General features: G+C 45.9%; 1 protein-coding gene across 1 annotated transcript in view; it reads left to right on the top strand.

The window, feature by feature from the left end:
- The first annotated feature begins 402 nt into the window (after nucleotides 1-402).
- The window catches only part of CCNI (cyclin I), a 57,829-nt gene continuing 38,785 nt past the window's right edge, over nucleotides 403-19,446 (top strand). Inside the window, exon 1 of the mRNA XM_081960426.1 lies at nucleotides 403-939. The gene's annotated coding sequence lies outside the window, so the exon portion shown is untranslated. The remainder of the gene's footprint in view (nucleotides 940-19,446) is intronic.

Genomic DNA, 19,446 nt, shown 5'->3' with positions numbered 1-19,446 from the left:
ACAAACATTCCCAGAAGCGCGCCTCAAAAGCCAAGCCAAAGGGGTGTGTGTGTGTGTGTGTGTGTTTGTTGTGTTTTTGTGTGTGTGTGTGTGTGCTACATCTTGGCCTGGGCCGCGCCCGCACCCCTTCCAGGCGGCCGGGTAGGGGGAAAAAAGAAAAAAAAAAGCCCTGCGCGTTCCCGCGGCCCTGCGCGCGGCCCTTCCTCCTCCTCCTCCTCCGCTCGCCCGCCCAACATTCAGTAGGCGGAGGAGGAGCCAGCAGCAGGCAGAGCTCCCTGCGAAGGGGGGGGTGAGGAGGCGGAGCCAAAGCAGCAGGCAGAGCTCCCTGCGGGAGGGGGGGAGGAGAAGGAGGTAGAGCCGCCTACTGCCGGCTCTTCTTTCCCTCCCCTGCTCTCCCCCCCCTTCCCGGGAAGCGGCTTGCTCTGCGCTCCGCTTCTCTCTGCCTCTCGTTTTTTTTTTTTTTTTGCTTTCCACCCCTTTTTTCCCCTCCCCTCTTTTTTTTTCTCTACCTCCCCCCCTTTTCTTTCTTTCTTCTGTTTGCACCCACTTTGCTGGCGGCTCCCAGGCAGCAGCAGCAGCAGCAAAGGCGGCGGGAGCTGCCATTGCAACCCCGGAGGAAACGCCGCTGCTTTGCAAACTCAGCCTTTGGGGGGGGATCCCCTCCCCAATTCGTCTTTCCAACCCCCCCAAAGAAATCGCGATCCTCCGCCCCCCCCAACGACAACTAAGCGCCCCCCCTCCACACCCACCATGGAGAAATGAATCCCTCCTCCTCCTCCTCTCTTTCTCCCGGGTCTCCTAAGATGGAGCAAGCAGGAAAGTAACAAAGAAACAAGCCAGCTTGGGCCTTGGTGGGAACCAACATCCATCATGCTAGTTTAATGGACCGAATGCCGGCCGGTTGCAACGGAGATTTTTTACCGCTTTGCAGGAAAGAAGGTGAGCATTGCTGGACGCCCATAAATATGTATTGTTGGGGATGATGATGATGATGATGATGATGATATACTTTATTATATACTTCATTCATTAAACATGAAGCTCAGTCAACTGAACCCTCAAAAATGCATCACAAATACCATTGACTATTATTAATTATTATATACTTCAATCATTAAACATGAAACTCAATCAACTGAACATCCAAAAATGCATCACAAATACCATTGGCTATTATTATTAATTATTATATACTTTAATCATTAAGCATGAAACTCAAGTCAACTGAACATTCAAAAATGCATTACAAATACTATTGACATTATTATATACTTTATTCATTAAACATGAAACTCAGTCAAATACCATTGACGTTGTTGTTATTATTATTTATTGCAAGTTAGAGGAGTTTTCCCTAAATCAATCCTTCCTGGTTGGCTTTTTTTCGGCCGATGGCAAGTGGGGTATTTCATTTAAAATAAATAAATAATTGATTTGCTTAGGTTTTTATTTTATTTGTTTGCAGATGAGGTTGTAGATATAGGAAGCCGATCCGGAACTCTGCTTTTTATTTTATTTCGCTCCGCGAAATGCAATGCGGGGACGCATCGCTTTGCAAACGGATTTGTTTCCTTCCTGACATTCTCCGTTTTTTTAAATGCACTTTTTTTGTGTTGTTTTAATTTCGGGCCTGGATTTGCACCTTTGCATCCTGGACGGCCCGAGAGGCCTGTTTTGCAAAACACCCGTATTTGCAAATCTAGGCCGCCGTTGAGTTTGGGAGGCCTTTTTGTATGTGTGTGTGTGTGTGTGCAAGAGTTGTGGTTTTATTTTGCACGAAAGTAACCTTGCATTTTATTTTATTTTTTGCAATAAGGAGATTGCTTTCCCTATGCGCCGTTGCTTTGGGTTATTTTGGGGGGGGAGGGAACACGCTTTTAAAAGCAAGGCTGGGGGGTGTCAAAACACTCCTTTTGTGGTGGTGTTGTTGTTTACGTATAAAATGCATGCGGGGACCCGGGGAACATCCTAGTCAAGTGTGTTGCGAGCGCCGAGCTTTGTGCCCTAGAAACGGCCGGCGGGAGGGTTGCAAAAGGTGCCTTTATTATACTGACTATTGCAATGGGAACCGGGAAGGCGACGGGCCCTGGGAATTAAGGCGGGATTGTTTGGGGATGGGACGGGGGGCGGGTAAGCAGATCGCCCCCCCCCCCCCCCAAGTGCAACGCACGGGACTTGCAACGGGGCAAAAGTGACTGTGCAAAGATGACGCTTCGGATCGTTTCTCTCCAATGCTTTTTATTTTTTAAATGACCTGCTCAACTTGGCCCGCCTGCCTGGGATGAGATTTAGGAGTCCTTTTTTCCTTTTTTTGCACCGAGGCCATTTGAAGGATTTCTGCAGAACTCCTGCAGGGGAACGAAAGCGTTTGAAAAAAATAAAAATAAGGCGGTTTGCATTTTATTTTAAACCCCATCCTGCTGCTGCTGCTGAGATTCAGTTTCCTTGTTTATGTCCAGTTCCCTCCTTTTCTCTTTGTTTTCTTTCTGTCTGTCTTTCTTTTCCTTTTCTTTCTTTCTCTTTCCTTCATTCCTTCTTTCTTTCCTTTCTCAATTTTTTTCTTTCAGTCCTTTTCTTTCTCTTTAAATTTTTCTTCCCTTCATCCCTTCCTTATTATATTCTTTCTTTCTTTCTTTTCCTTCTCTTTCCTTCCCTCCCCCCTCCCTTCCTTTCTCTATTTTTTCTTTCTCTCTTTTCTCTTTCCTTCTTTCTTTCCTTCGCTTTCTTTTTTCCTTCCCTCCCTCCTTTCCTTTCTCTTTATTTTTTCTTTCTTTTCTTTCTCTTTTTTCTTTCTTTTCCATCCTTCTTTCCTTCTCTTTCTTTTCTTTCTGTGACGTCACAGCCTAGCATAGTCTTGCAAAAAAATACACAGAGCTGCATTTCCCGGATTGGATGCACCTCACTGCAGCAATTGCCCGGGAGGTGCGAACCATGGTTTAAATGGTGGTCTTGCTTTGGCATCTCTGGTTTGTCTCTCTTCCAGGAAAAAAACTCCCAAAACCAGCTTTTGCAAAGCTGCGCTGCTTTCCTTAAACCTTTTAATCAACAGTACAGTCTTGTGCAACTAGCCGGGAGCAAAGGACATTTGCAGATGGGAGCCACTCCTCTTGAAAAAGTGCACTGCTGTATATGTTTGACACAGTTTGTGGCACAAGTGGGCAGGCGCGAGGGGTGTGTCAGGGGCTGGACGTTGCCAGTGACCACAATCTGCATGGATCTGGGCCAACCGGTCAAGAGATCTTATTGCACTGGTGTTGAGTGACATGCGTAAGCCTCGGCCAAATATGAACTAAAAAAAGAAAACTCCTGGCTGGGGCTGAGGCCTTGTTGCCAAAACTGATCTTTGGATGCCAAACATTCTGTTTATTTGCGTGAAGTTTCAAGGAGAGGAAAGAGCAACTGAAATGTTTGCCCTGAAGCGTTTATCCTGAGCATTCATTGGTTTGCACCAATTCTCGCAAAGTTCACAATGGAGAAAAGAGCTGGCACCGACACATTTCTTTTGCGAGTGGTGTGTTCCTCACAAGACTATAGAAAATGCATACAATTCTCTGGCCCTCTGGATCAGGGGTCTCCAACGTTGGCAACTTTTAAGACTTATGGACTTCAACTCCCAGTTTTCCTCAGTCAGCTTTGCTGGCTGAGGAATTCTGGGAAGTCCACATGTCTTAAAGTTGCCAATGTTGGAGACCCCTGCTCTGGATTCACTAGCAACCTCTCCTCTCCCAAAGTTTCTGGCACTTATTGAATTAAATTCCTTATTGGCCTAGTTTGATTGAACCCAAAAGGAATTTGTCTCCAGTTCATCCTGGTGTATCTACCTACAACAGGGGTCGACAACCCACATAGATCTTAACCGGAAGCGCCCCCCCCCCCCATTACATTCTGGAGCTGGCCAGAAGTCCAATTCCGCAACGATAAAGTCTCCTCCGAGTGTGGCCTTCTTTTTCCTCTATCTATGCTAACCGAAAGCCCTCTCAATTGTGGAACTGACCGGAAAACCCACCCCTTGCCATAGTCTCTCCTGGTGTGCCCTGCTCCCCCTCTCCAAATTGGAAGTTCTCTCAAAATTGTGATGCCGACTGGCGACAGGGAGCCACAGCAGAGGGGTGAAAGAGCCACATGCGGCTCCAACAACAAAGTGATAGGTCATAGATCATAAATCACGGTCACAATCATTAATCCTAAAATACAAACAAGCGATAAAGGATAAGATAAGATACCAATAGGAGAGCATAATGAGGTACATGAGAAATGAGAAAGGTGGTTATAGCAATACAACCTACTGCATGGGTAAATTTCTTAGGCCTAAGAGAGTGTTGTGGGAATTAGGTGTTCAGCAGAGTGATGGCATGAGGGAAACATACTGTCTTTGAGTCTAGTTGTTTTGGCATTCAATGCCCTATGGCTGTCTCCTGAGGGGAGCAATTGAAACAGATTACCATATTTTTCAGAGTATAAGATGCTCGGGAGTATAAGACACATCAAAGTTTTGAAGAGGCAAATTAAAAAAAAAGTTTTTGCACTCTGCCTACCTCCCAAAAACGGCCTGTTTTTTGAAAAAGAAAAAAGAATGGATAGCCTTTAGGAAGCTTATAGAGTGCTCCTGGGGACTGGAGGGGGACAAAATTGAGAAAAAATAGGCCAATCTTTTGCTCATTTCTGCCCTCCCCAGCCCCCAGGAGTGCTCGGAAAGCCTCCTAAAGGCTATGCACTGCCATTTTGGTGAAGGGGGCAGAAAATACTGTATTCAGTGTATTAGACGCACCCAGATTTTCAGCCTCTTTTTTTGAGGGGAAAAAGGTGCGTCAAGTTGTATTTTTGAGGATTGATTTTATTATTGAACAACTACAGTGCTCGGTCAATCCAAAACTTTAATAAACCTCAAACCCTGAACATTTAAGAAACTGAAAGTAAAAGCTTTTGGGTGTACAATTTATTGGCAACTTATTAGTGTGCAGAAATACTGGGCAACTATAGAAAAACAAAAAAATTCCCATCTCACTTGTTTGTTTTCATCTGTTAAAAGTGAAAATAATAAGCAAACAACTCAAAATATACAAATAAACATTGCAGACATCTAAAAAAAATAACAATCAGTAGCCAATATAGCCATGCTCTCTTTTCAGTTAACAGTCATAAGCCTTCCATTCATGGAGTCTGTCAATGTTTTGATCTTTTGATGATCAACATTTACCACAGCCTCCCAGACGCTTCTTCAGAGAGGTGTACCGTTTTCCTTCGCCGTAAATCTAGAAATTGCCTGAAAACGACTGTTGAAATCTCATATACGTGGGTGGTGACCACATATTAGTATTTGGTGAGGAAACTTTGAAGTTAGCAAAAACTCATGTTCCTTCCTGCGACTGGGAGCATCGAGACAAATTGTGCAAAATGGCAAAAATTGCTGAATAACTTGTGTGGAGCAAGAGAAGAAAAGCAGGTTGTTGTAAGTGTGTGTGTGTGTGATTTATACAGGTAGTACTTTCAGCCATTCGTTTAGGGACTGCTTGATGTTACAGTGGCCCCGGAAAAGTGGCTTGTGATCGTTTCTCACACTTAACAATGGTTGCAGCATCCTCGTGGTCACATGATAAAAATGAACTTTGAACGGTCGCTAAACAAACAGTTGTAAGTCAAGGACTTCCCGGTATTACACTCCCAATTCTTTAGTATCAGTTCAGAAGCTCTGGCTGTGAAGGTGTCTGCAAAATCAGCCAGAAATAGGGCGTTGGTACTTACCTGATACACCTCTTCTCATAGTGGGGGAGGAGTATCCAGGATGGGTTGACATTGTCCTCTCATCCTATCCTGGATACTCCTCCCCTCAGTCTGTTCTCTTTCTGTTCAACCTGAAATACCTCCTGTTGTGTCTCTGCAGTAGTCTGCAACCTGTAGGCTAGGTAAACAAAGCCTTTTGCTTGGCCAGGTTTGCTCCAAGATTGATATTCACAAATTCTTCTTTCCCCATGTTCCTTCTGGTTTTCAGCAGTTCTAAAAGAATTATATAATTCTTGTAATATAAAGTATATGGTGTTTCAACGTTTAATCTTAGAGAGAAAACATCCCTGTAGTTCTGCAGTACCCTCCTTCTTTCCCCCTCCCTCACATCCACACATCTTCCCTTCCTTCCATCCATCCATCCAATTTTTTCCTCCCTCCCTCCCATCCACACTCTTCCTCCCTCCCTCCCTCCTTCCCATCCATCCACACATGTTCCTTCCTTCCACCCATCCATCCATTTCTTCCGCCCTCACTACCATCCACACATTTTCCTTCCTTCCTTCCTTTTCTTCCATCCTCCCTCACATCCACACATATTTCTTCCCTCCCTCCCTTTTTTCTCTCCAGTAATATATACTGTATGTATGTATGTATGTAGAGAGAGAGAGACAGGGGAGAAGGGAAAAATTTAAAGATTCTCTTTCTCTCAGTATATTGCCAAGTATGAAAATGTATCCTGAAAGATTATCCTTTGACCATTTGTCAGGCAGCTGTAAACCTATACGAGAACAAAATATTTAATCTTCCAAACATTTACTCACTTATTCATTCTGGCAATTTCTCACTTGCCGCAGTCAAGAGATTCTCAAAGGGTTATCATCAGAATGATAAAATATCAGTGGTGCAAGTAAAATTACGTAAGAACAAACAATCGTCCCAAATTAAATGACAGTAAAAAATAAATAAACAAGTGATGACATTCTGTAATTCCAAAACCCTCTTAAAGCGTTAGGATTTCTGACGCCTAACAAAGTAAGAGTAGATGAGGATATAAAGGAGCATTGATGCTACTGCAAAAAAAAAAAAACCAGGATTTGTGGCTAACCCTAAGGTAAAGGTTTCCCTCGCACATATGTGCTAGTTGTTTCCGACTCTAGGGGGCGGTGCTCATCTCCGTTTTAAAGCCGAAGAGCCAGCGCTGTCCAAAGACGTCTCCGTGGTCATGTGGCTGGCATGATTAAACGCCAAAGGCGCACGGAACGCTGTTACCTTCCCACCAAAGGTGGTTCCTATTTTTCTACTTGCATTTTTACATGCTTTTGAACTGCTAGGTTGGCAGAAGCTGGGACAAGTAACAGGAGCTCACTCAGTTACACGGCACTAGGGATTCGAACCGCCGAAGGGCCAACCTTTCTGATCGACAAGCTCAGCATCTTAGCCCCCTGAGCCACTGCGTCCCTTGTGGCTAACCCTAGTCCCAGCAAAATGGAGGACCACTCATAATTTTATGCTAGTGGTGGAGAGGTCAATCTTGGTTGAAAAATAGATAGCCCTGTAGATCCAGGTGTTTGTTATTATGGCCAAGTATGTAACCAGGGTAACTAAAAGATGTCTGGGAATTTTCCAATCCCATGTTAAATATTTGCTGGACTGTTAAGGGATAAGTGAAGCCCAGACCAATCTGCATTTGTATGCCCACTTAAACTCTCAGCTGCATTCCATGAATTTGCTAAATAGCAACTCAATCCAGTTCAGACTTGAGTCTGCGGTGATAAGTTACGATAATGATTCTAGTCTAAATGTAAACCCAGTTCCCTGATGGTTGGTGGGCAGATGTAGATCAGCATATACCCTGTTTCCCCGAAAATAAGACCTCCCCAGATAATAAGCCCAATCGGGATTTTGAGCGCATGTGCTTAAAATAAGCCCTCCCCAAAAATATTTAATTGCATGCGCAACCTGTCTCCTCTTCTTTATGGCAGCTCCCTCAGATACTGGAATACTGCTATCACAGGGGTGTCCAAACTTGGCAACTTTAAGACTTGTGGACTTCAACTCCCAGAATTCCCCAGCCAGCAGAGCTGGCTGGGGAATTCTGCAAGTTGAAGTCCACAAGTGTTAAAGTTGCCAAGTTTGGACACCCCTGTGCTATCATGTCCCTCCCAGTCCTTATTTTCTCTAGTCTGGCCATACCCAAGTTTTAAGTCCTGCAACTATTCTTTGTATGTTTTTTGCCTCTAGGCCTTTAATCATCTTAGTTGCTCTTTTTTTTGCACTTTTCCCAAAGTCTCAACGTATTTTTGTACTGTGATGTCCAAAACGGGATGCAGTATTCCAGGTGTGGCCTTCCTAAGGCTTTCTAAAGCTGTAGCTTCACGTGGTTTTGATTCTATTCATTATTTCACTATTCATGATTTCTAGCCTTGGATCTCTGTGGCAGGGACTATCTTCCCTATGTTGCCAGTGGTGGGTAGATAACAGAATAACGGAGTTGGAAGGGATCTTGGAGGTCTTCTAGTCCAAACCGCTGCTCGAGCAGGACACCCTATACCCGTGATGGCGAACTTATGGCACGTGTGCCCAAAGTGGCACGCGAAGCCGTGTTGCCTGGCATCTGCGGCCTTGTCTGTTTTTCTTCTGGGTTTCTGGCGCATGTGGCGATCAGCTGTCCTTCGCACATGCGGCAGTGCCGAAAACCGGTGTGCGCATGGTCAGCTGATTGTCAGATGCGCAGGCGCGGCAGAACCGGGAAGAACTCTGCTTTTCCAGAGCACGATCCCTTCACATGTGCGGCAGTGCCACAAGCCGGCTTGTGCATGGCTACCTGATCATCAGGCGGGCATGCACGCTAGAACCTGGAAGTTCGGCTTTCCTGGAGCGCGGCACCGATGAGTGTGCACACTGAAAGTTTCCGGACAACAGTGCCGAAAAGGTTCGTCATCACTACCCTATACCATTTGAGATAAGTGTCTATCCGGTCTCTTCTTGAAAACGTCTAGTGATGGAGCACTCACAATATCTGGTGGCAAGTCGTTCCGCTGATTAATTGTTCACACTGTCAGGAAATGTTTTCTTAGCTTTAGGTTGAATCTCTTCTTGATTAATTTATTAGTTAGAGATAGATCTCTAAGGAAAAATTGGGTTCTACAGGTACATACAGTCCTTAACGTTGCTTAATAGCTGTTAGAAGGTACGGCAGATCCCCCTCCTCAAAACCTGGTCCCTAACTTAATTGGCCCCTGCAGTTGTTCACCCTTACAACTGACCTCAGGGATGCTGTAGTTCCTCCCCCCCTCCGCTTATCTCCTCCCCCAGTAGGTCTCCATAAGCCTTTTCTTCCCATGCTGGGATGGGAATTGGGCCTAAGGCCAGTGGGGATCCAGTGAAAGTGGGGAAAGGTCTGTGGGGAAGTGTACCATGGATTGTCTCATGAGGATCATGGGAGGCCTTGGGAGGTGTGGGGCAGGCCAGTCGATGCCTATGCTATGCCTCCCAGGGCCTCCCCCCCCTCCCCCCCCGGGAACCCTGTTGTTCTGACCTAGGCTTCTCCAGCAGTACAAAGCCGAGTCCTAAACCCCTTTTATGCTAGTGGTGGAGCATAAAAGGGGTTCATCCTTCGGGGAGAGGGGGCGGTTTATAAATTTAATAAACTGAAACTGAAACTGAATTTACAGTGAATTCCTCTCAGGCAAAGTCTTTCCTCTCCCACAGTCTTTCAAGATAGTTCACAATTACCGATCTTTTCTCAGGCTTGGAGAGTGGCCAGGGCGATATTGTTCAGACGCCACAATACTTGGCAAGAATGCAGGAATGAACTCATTGTCTCCTGCAAACTCCACTCCCCTTTCGCTCCTCTTTTATTCCCTCTGGGAGGGACCATTCACCGTCCACCTGTGGCCTTACTCCCAAGTTACCCCTTGTTCCTTAACTGTTCCCTTCATCTGGCAACTCTGCGCGTGTGCACATTGGGATCAGACTCCAGCTGTTCTTCTGCCTGCTGTCCGACTCCGAAGACAGCTGATAACTGTCAAACGGCCCCCTCTCTGCCTCCGACACAGAGCCCTCATCCGAGCCTTCTCCAGACTCCAGGACTGGCCCATGTTCCTCCCCAACCTCCTCACTCTCCGGATCTGCTGCCAGCTCTGCTGGCTGCTGGTGGGCCACAACACTTGTGCTTCACTTAATGTCCCACATGTTCATTGAACAATTCATTGGGGAGAGCAGCAATTGGGGGGGGGGAGGAATCGTTCATCGATATGCTTCCTTTAGTGGCCCGGCGATACGATACCATAATGGGCAAGCCCCATTACAGTCGTATCTCGAGGACTACCTGTACATGACATTAAATGCAATCTGTTCAAAGTCATGTAGTAGTTTTGTTTTGTGGAGGAGGGAAGATGAGTTCTGAGCTGTAATCATAGAAGCGAAGAATGCAAAGGTTAGAAGTTATCTAAAAGAATATGATACCCAACCCAGTACAGAAATGGCAGATGGCCAGTAAGTCTCCGTTTGAAGTCCTCCTGTGAACTGGAGTCCACCATCTCTTAAGGATATTTCATGGTTGAACGAATGTTAGGAATGTTCTTCTGGTGTCCAGCAAAAATGTACTTGCAATTTAAACTCCTTTATCTTCTGGAACAATGTTAAAACAATTTCTCCCTGCTTTCCGCATGACAATTCTTTAGATACCCGGAGGCATCTGTAATGCCATCTTGATGTCTCCGGGCTAAACATGTAGCAGACAAACAGGCAGAGCTAAGGGGTGGAATCAAGCATGCCATCAGCTTAGAGTTGTTACATTGCCACAAACATCCAAGTCCAATTTCACTTGGATGTTGTTGTATCTAGTGCCAATTTAGTATTGAACTTAAGTTACATGTTTGAATTGCAACTTAAGGTATGGTCTTGATCCTTTGCGTATGACATTAATTTCTGTAAATGTGGACTGGTTGCCAAGCACCCAAAATGCAAACACGTGACCCAGCAGGGGATTATTGGAACTGTGAATCTTGAGATGTATCTTTTTGGGGGGATCCATCGTAACTCAAAGTCTACCTGTGACCACCCTTAGGATGTCTACAGTCCCTCCACTCATTCTCCATGTGTTTCATAAAACATAAGAATGGTTGCAGGAACTGGGTATAGTTCAAGGGTCGGCAACCTTAAAACACTCAAAAGAGCCATTTGGACCCATCTTCCACAGAAAATAAAACACTGGGAGCCACAAAATCCTTTTGACATCTAATTTGAAGATAGCACTGCATTTGTTTATTTTTTTACCTTTATGCTACGTATAAAAACTACAGTGCGTTGCATTTATGAAATCAATGAACTGCTACAGAAAAAATAAATTTTTATTTCTACATGCAACAAAAATGTTTTGAACTCTGAAAAAAAAGATGGGTGGAAAACCTCAGTAAATCTGGGAGGTATTGCACATTGGCAGTTGCGAGTGACAGGAAGCCGCAGCAGAGGGATGAAAGAGCCACGTGCAGCTCCGGAGCCGCCGGGTTGCAGACCCCTGGTGTAGCTAGTCTAGTGAAAAGAAGGACTAGAGTTGACATGATAGCAGTATTCCAATTTTGAGGGGCTGCCACAAAGAAGAGGGAGTCCAGCTATTCTCCAAAGCACCTGAGGTTAGAACAAGAAGCAATGGGTGGAAACTAATCAAGGAGAAAAGCAACCTGGAATTAAGGAGAAACTTCCTAACAGTGAGAACAGTGGAATGGCTTGTCTCCAGAAGCTGTGGGTGCTCCAACACTGGAAGTTTTTAGTAAGGACGACTATTTATTCGGAATAATCTAGGGCAGGGGTGTCAAACTCGATTTTGTTGTGAGCCACATCAGGGTTGTAATTTGACTTTGGGTGGACAGCCGGGGTGGGCTGGGCAGCTCAACGTCACTCATGTCAGTGGTGCCTGTGGTGGCCCAAGTGCTCTGCCAGCAAAAACAGGCTCCCAAGCTCTGTTTTGGCTGCATTGGCCTTCTGCAACCCTCTGCCATCAAAAAATGGAGCTAAGAAGTGCAGCCCTCGGGAGCTCCGTTTTAGGCTGCGATGGCCTCCTGCAACCCTCTGCCAGAAAAAACGGAGCTCCGTTTTCACTGGCACTGAGGGCCAGCCCTTTGCTGTTCTCCATAGTGAGGGGGAGGAGTATCCAGGATGGGGTTGACCTTGTCCTCTCGTTGATTGGACTGAGTCAGATAAGCTCTTTGGGATACACCCTGGTCACCAGGTACTGCCCAGTTATCGACTCAGTCCCTCAACTGGACGGTTGACCATTCTGGATCTTGAAAAGAAAAAGGAAGAAAAATAATTGGAATTACGATTTTGTCTCCTCCGAACTGGACTAACCCCCGGCGGGTTAATGGACTGCCACAAGCCCTCTGGGGCGGCACGCTGCCCAGGCCACTGAGTGAGACCAGGGTCACTCAGTGAGGATTACTGCTGGACAAGCCAGGAAACCAAGGGCACAAGCCTCTCTGAGGCAAGCCTTGCCGTGGAGGCTCTACAGGCGCAGGAGCGCTCTGCCGCTCCCCTCGGGTTGAGCGGCGAATCATGGCTTCTTCAAGCGCCACGGAGCACCTGCGCGCTTCCACGTGGCCCGAAGCAGCGGAGAGGCCATGAGCGAGAGTACGGCCACAGCGGCATCGGAAGGAGGCAGGAGGCAAAGAAACTGGCGGTTAGGGCGCGCGGCAGCTCCTTGGAGCACAAGCCGCTTGCAAACGCTTTTTAAAAGCAGCGCCCTTTGTTTCTGGCCACGCGGCGCCATTTTGAAGCCGGGAGGATCCATGTGATTGAGGGCCAGCCCTTTGCTGTTTCCAGGGCAGCCCATGGGCCAGATCTAACTCCCCGTGGGTCGGATCCAGCCCCTGGGCCTTGAGTTTGACACCCCTAATTGAGGGTCTCCTGCTTGAGCAGGGGATTGGATTAGAAGACCTCCAAGGTCTATTCCAGCTGTTTTCTGATTGATTGATTGATTGAAGCACATCTGATAGCAAATGCCAATGTTCACTTAGACATTGTGTAAAAAGCATATTTCCTTTTCATCTGTCCTGATTCTTCCAAGGTTCAGTTTCATTGGTGGGCTACCCTAAATTAAGACCCAGGAAGAAGAGATTGAAGAAGAAACTAGCGGAAGAAAGAGGTGCTCTGCAAACTATTCGGCCAAAGAGCAGAATTAGCTATAATCCAAGCTGTAGGGCTGTTCTTAAAAATTGCAGCCCTTGTGGAACATATTTTTTGCAGCCTCCTCGCATAACATTTAAAACACGCTCAGCACATTTTTTCCTCCTCCTCGGCCCATTATTGGCTCACAGAAATGACAGCGTAAAATCTCTTGAGTGAACGTTAATATTTTGTATGAGTGGGTGAGGATTCCCTCCCCCCCTTCAGTGGCAGCTCTGTGTTTAGATTCATGTCCATCCCAAAAATGAGATTAAAATGTTCCATCTTTCAAAATTCAGCCTTTTTCTGGTTCAGATACTCCTTATTTTATGACTGGTCACCTAGCAAATGTTCAGAGCTACAACAGAAGCTACTTACGACCCATGTCTCAGGAAGCAGAGCATGGGTTGTCTCACGGGATGGGGGAGGCCTTAGAGGCAACCCCCCCCACTCCTGAGGGTACCCTGTGCTTTGCTTAATGACTCCCATATTCATTTAACGATTCATTGGCGACAGCAGATATGGGGAGATCGTGAAGGGAAATGCTTCATTTAACAGTCTCCATATATTGACCATATATTGAGGGCTACTTGCACATGGCATTAAATGCAATTTGTTCAAAGTCATGTACCCTGCTTCTTTGAAAATAAAACCTCCCTGGATAATAAGCCCAAGAAGGTTTTCTGCTCCTGAAGCCAAAAATGGGTGATGGAGGCCGGGGCGCATTTGCATGCACGGGAGGTTTGTATGTGCATTACATTATGGGTGCGGGTGCATACGCATGCTTTTCGGCATGTGACAACAAAAAGGTTAGCCATCACTGACCTAGATTAAAAACTGCAAGAAAATGTGAATGTTAAAAAGATCTACATTCAGATATCGGTGGTATGCCATCTAACCAGTGAGGTGCAGCTTCCTTTATATGGAAAAAATAAATCAGGCACATGTTAATTTTCATGCATGACGACAAAATCATGAATTGGTCCTGGCATTTGAAAAGGCCACAGTTGACCTAATTCTTCTTGTGTTGGATATTAGGAAAGATTTCCCAAGAACACATTCCAACAACACACAAGCTGGACAACCATCTGTTTATATTGCTTAAATTTGGATTTCTATGCTGAGCACCGGTTGATCCTTTTGGTTAGAATGGACCCCTTTAGCGGCTAGCACTAACTCCGATCCTTGGACCATTTAGCTTCATATTGGGCCACTATTTTGGCTAGTAAGAACGAAGTCTTGTTCTTTTGTCTTTTAAAAGAGGCCGTGCCAGGCAATTGAACCCAGGGCAACTCGTCTACAAAATGTGTGCGCTGGCTATTACGCTGTGGCTGTTTGCCATGTTCATTAATGCGCGCAATTATTTTTAAAAGCCATCTGCGCCGAAAGCACTTTTTGCAAATGGTTTCGTTTGGTGCATTGTTTTTGATATCTAAACCTAGGCTCATTTTTAATATTGCAGCCTGGTGTGCCGGTGAATTTGGTTACTGTCACGTAACCCAATCTGGGTTTATACAATTACTAGCCGCTTTGATTATATTCTGAGTGTGATGAGTAGACGTCCAAAGGAAGCCAGCGTTTATGGACAAGAAAATAAAAGCTATGCTTTTATATTAATTGTAAAAAAAAAAGTATTTTACACCGAAAGTATTGGCTTTTTTATTGAGTTTCCTGAGGAGAGGCCCATATACAGCTGCCACTTTGTTAGTAGATTCACTACCACAGTGATTGTCAACAGACACAAATTTTTACTTTGTGAGAACTGAAAAATAGCTTCTGGCATTTGCTTTAAAAGATGTAAAACTTTTCCTTGTGGCAGACAGTGTTTCCCAACTTTGACAATTTTAAGATGCGTGGATTTCAATTCCCAGAATTCAGGGGGGAAAAGAAAAGGAAAATCTTCCTTGCAAATCAACACAGGAAGTCCTCGACTTACAACAGTTCATTTAGTGACCATTCGAAGTGACAACGGCCCTGAAAAAAGTGACGTGATCGTTTTTCACACTTACAACCGGTGCTGTTCTGACCTAGACTTCCTGAGACCGTAAAACTCAAGACATTTAGTCCCCAAACCCCATTTTAAAATTTAAAGATGTGAATTATGTTCATTCACGGCCCGTAATGATTCACAAACAGTTTGTGAAGAGTCCGACAGAAGTCTGCCACAGTCTTTCAGGGTAAGGATGATAAGCACCCTTGAAACGCTGCCAAAGACCTAATTTCCAATTACTTTTACAAGGCCAAACGGAGCAGAGTCAAACAGAGCCTCAGAGTTTAAACAGAACAAAACGAACAAAGTTGCTTCCTGCAAAAGCTCACGTCTGTTTGCTCCTCCTTTATGTCCCATGGGATGGGCCAGTCATCTCCAAGCCTTGCTCCCAAGTCGCTCCTTTTGTCTCAACTGTTATGGCCTTCTGGCAGTTCTGTGCATGCACACACTGGGAACAGGCTCCCCCTGTTCCTCTGCCTTGCTGATGCCAGGCTCTGGAGGCTCCGGAAGCAGCACATAACTACCAGATGACCCTGACCCCCACTATGCCTCCATGCAGAGCCCTTCCCAGTTCCTCCAGAACTGGCCCATGTTCCCCAACCTTCTCACTGTCCGACTTTGCTGCCAGCTCCGCAGGCTGCCGGCGGACCACAACAGCTGCAGCATCCCTGTGGCCATGTGGTCACAGTTCATACTCTTGCCAAAATGACTCATACTTACGACGGTTGCAGTGTCCCGAGGCCATGGGGATCCCCTTTTGTGATCTTCTGACAAGCAAAGTAAATGAGGAAGCCAGGTTCCACTTAGCAACTGCAGTGATTCACTTAACAGCTGCGGCAAGAAAGGTTGTAAAATGGGGGAAAAGCTCACTTCACAACCGCCTTGCTGAGCAACAGAGATTTTGGGCTGAATTGTGATCATAGGTCGAGGACTACCTGTAGGCCCATGGGAAAGTTGTGATTGGCAGCGTTCGGTTTCAGTCTCTAACCATATATTGGCCGATGGAATTCTGGGATTGAAGTCCACCCATCTTGAAAGCTGCCATGGCTGAGGAATGTTGCTGGAACCCAGTGATGGCTAACCTTTTTGCCATTGTGTGCCAAAAGTGGGGGCAGTGCGGGGGGTTGTGCATGCATGTGCCCACACCCATAATTCTATGCACCCATACATGCGGCACCCCCCGTGGGGGTGGACCTGTTTTTTGCCCTCTCGCTTTTTAGGAGCCTGGGGAGGGCGAAAACTGCCTTCCCCACCCACCCGGAGGCCCTCCGGAGGCTGAAAACGGCTTGTTTGCCAACACAGTCAGACCGGAATGCCCGTTTTTCGCTCTCCCCAGGCTCCAGAGCCTTTCTAGGAGCCCGGGGAGAGTGAAAACGGCCTTCCCCACCCCTCCAGAGGCCAAAAACAGCCTGTTTCATGACTTCTGGTGAGCCCAGAAGGTCCGAAAATTAGCTGGCTGGTGCGCGCACTGGAGCTGAGCTGACGTGCCCACTGATATGGCTCCGCGGGCCACCTGTGGCATGCGCGCCATAAGTTTGCCATCACAGCTCTAACCACTCACCTAAAATTGTCTGTCGGATCCAGCCTGAAAATGTCAATCCTAGGGAGTTTGAAAGGTTTACCTTCCTGAGTAGGAGAACCTGAGCAAGTGTTGGAATGGCCTACTAATTGAGACGCATCTCTACAGCATCTTAAAGAGATGCCCTTTATAGCAGGGATGAGTCATCTCGGCAAATGGCAGAAATCTACATTTTATGAGCCAATCTAAACAATTGCTTCCTTATTTCACAAGGCTGCCCATGACATTGCATTGCAGGGAAGTGGGTGCAATGGTTTTGCTTTGCTTCAAATTTAATAAGCATGCTTTTTTAGAAAATTGTCTGGGCATCTCAACACTCCAAACAGTGACGCATATGATAGATATACATATTGTACATACACCGGTCCATACACACACACACACACACACTGTTTCCCTGAAAATAAGACCTCCCCGGATAATAAGCCCAATCGGACTTTTGAGCGCATGTGCTAAAATAAGCCCTCCCCCGAAAAAACGCCCTCCCCTATAATATTTAAATGCATGCACAGCCGATCCCCACCATTTCCTGGGGGCGGGGGAACATGCCCCAAGGCCCGCATGCACCTGCCATCCTTGCGGAGTCCACTCCCACAAACCCTAGCTATCATGTCCCTTTTAGTGGCGGCTGCAAAAACGGCTGCAGGCCCAAAGAGTGTGTCAGAAACAAAACTTCCAGCCCTCTCTGGAGCCGCAGGCCGAGGTTAAGGGGCCTCCCGGACTTCAAAAATAATAAGTTTCCCGAAAATAAGGCCAAGTGCTTATTTTGTGGGTCAAAAAAATAAGACCCTGTCTTATTTTCAGGGAAACACGGTATATGTATGTATGTGTGTCTGTCCCCGTATAGGCCTTACCAGCCACCTGCAGACATGTTGTGACAGCCCCACAACCCGTTAAGATGTCAAGGTCCTCTTTGAAAATGATGGACGAATAGCATCATTTTGTGTGTCTGTATGTGTACATATGTACGTTTGTGTATTTTGAGGGGGTTATGACCCTCAGTATTACTGAATATTGCCATCAGGGTTACTCAGAGGTACATTAAGCTCCTCGTCATGACTTTTAGGATATTTTTACTTAAATTACCACAATATAAAATATAAATGACAATCAAGATGATAGGAAAATGGGAAAGGAAAAGAAAGGAGGAAGACAGATGTAGGTGGGGGGCAGATAGCACAGATTTCCATTTTTTTTTCAGTGCAGTAAAATACATAGAATTGGAAGGGACCTTAGAGATCCTCTAGTCCAACCCTGGCTGCCAAGGCATTAAGAGAATTAAACAGAAACCTAAAAACCAAGAGGAGGGACAACACAGAGATATGGGTGTGTGTGTGTCTTTTCTGTACCTTGCTAGCCCCCCTAACATAGCAACTGGTGCGCCAATTGCGTCCCCTATTGGACCGGAGCGCCCTTCGCACAGTCACTCATGCGCTTGTGACGTCCCGGCTAGACTACTGTAACGCTCTCTACATGGGGCTCCCCTTGAGATGCACCCAAAGGCTGCAGCTGGTTCAGAATGCGGCCGCGCGGGCAGTCTCGGGAGTCTCTAGCTACTCCCACGTAACACCTCTCCTGCGCGGGCTACACTGGCTACCTGTGGCTTTTCGGGTGCGCTTCAAGGTGTTGACCATCATTTTTAAGGCTTTCCATGGCACAGGACCTAGTTATTTGCGGGATCGTATCCTGCCCCATACATCCCTCCAGCCAATTCGCTCACACAGAGAGGGACTCCTCCGGGTGCCATCCACTAGGCTGTGCCAGCGGGCAACGCCTAGGGGAAGGGCCTTCTCTGTGATGGGCCCGACCCTCTGGAATGACCTTCCCCCCGACATTAGAATGAATACGGATCTCCGCTCCTTCCGTCAGAAACTTAAAACCCACCTATTCCAGCTAGCCGGCTTGGCCTAATTTCACCTATCCCACCTCAGTTCTATTTCTAAATTTTTAAGATTGGTTTTAAGGTTTGTTTTTTAATTTTTATAAATTGTACAGGGGTTGTTTAATTTGGTTTTGTGTATGATTGTTTGTATGTTTTAAATTTATTCCTGTACACCACCCCGAGTCCCTCCGGGGAGAGGGGGCGGTCTAGAAATTTAATAAATTATTATTATTATTATTAAAAACCTCTGCTAATGAAAATTGCTGTCCCGTCTACATTTGCAGTTTTTAAGCTTGGGTTCATATGGAAGTTTAGGTAGTCTCTCCCATAATCTAGGCCCAAGCCATTTTAGGCATTCAAGATAATCGCCAGTTCCTTTTTATTTTATTTTTAAAAAAATACCGTTGGATTTACATGCTGTTTTTCTGTTCCTGAAAAACACCCAAGCAGGCTTGCCAGGGAAAACAATTCTAATATAAATGAAAACATATAGGTAGTCCTCGACTTATAACCATTCATTTAGTGACTGTTCAAAGATACAATGGCACTGAAAAAAGTAAGCTTATGATTGGTTTTCACCCGTGCAGCATCATGTGACCAAAATTTGGATGCTTGGCAGCTGACTTGTATTGATGATGGTTGCAGTGCCCCGGGGATGACATGATTCTCTTTTGCGACCGTCTGGCAAGCAGCGTCAATGGAGAGAAGCCAGATTCGCTTAACAACCCTGTTACTAACTTAACTGCACTGATTCACTTAACAACTGTGCCAAGGAAGGTCTTAAAATGGGGCAAAGCTCACTTAAACATCTGTCTCACTTAACAACAGGAAGTTTTGGGCTCAGTTGTGGTCATAAGTCAAGAACTGCTCATTCCAAGTTTAAAAATTAAAGCTTGGGAAAAAAAGGTCTGCATCCTGGTTTAGTGTTATGGGTGTTAAAGTCTCTATTTGGAGGGCCCCATTTTGAGATAGGTTATCAGTGGATAAACTTTGGGACATTCGGTTTCTTTTCTCCCTGTGAGTCACTCAGTTTCTCATCCCTTACTCTCTGCTTGCATCACCCAAAGTTACTTCCTCTTTCCTCACTCACTTCTGATCGCTTCTGAC

Source organism: Natrix helvetica (assembly GCF_964273705.1).
Source record: "Natrix helvetica genome assembly, chromosome: 7".
Taxonomy (NCBI): Eukaryota; Metazoa; Chordata; class Lepidosauria; order Squamata; family Natricidae; genus Natrix; species Natrix helvetica.
The sequence above is the reverse complement of the archived record's forward strand: the minus strand, read 5'-3'. Positions and strand labels throughout refer to the sequence as shown.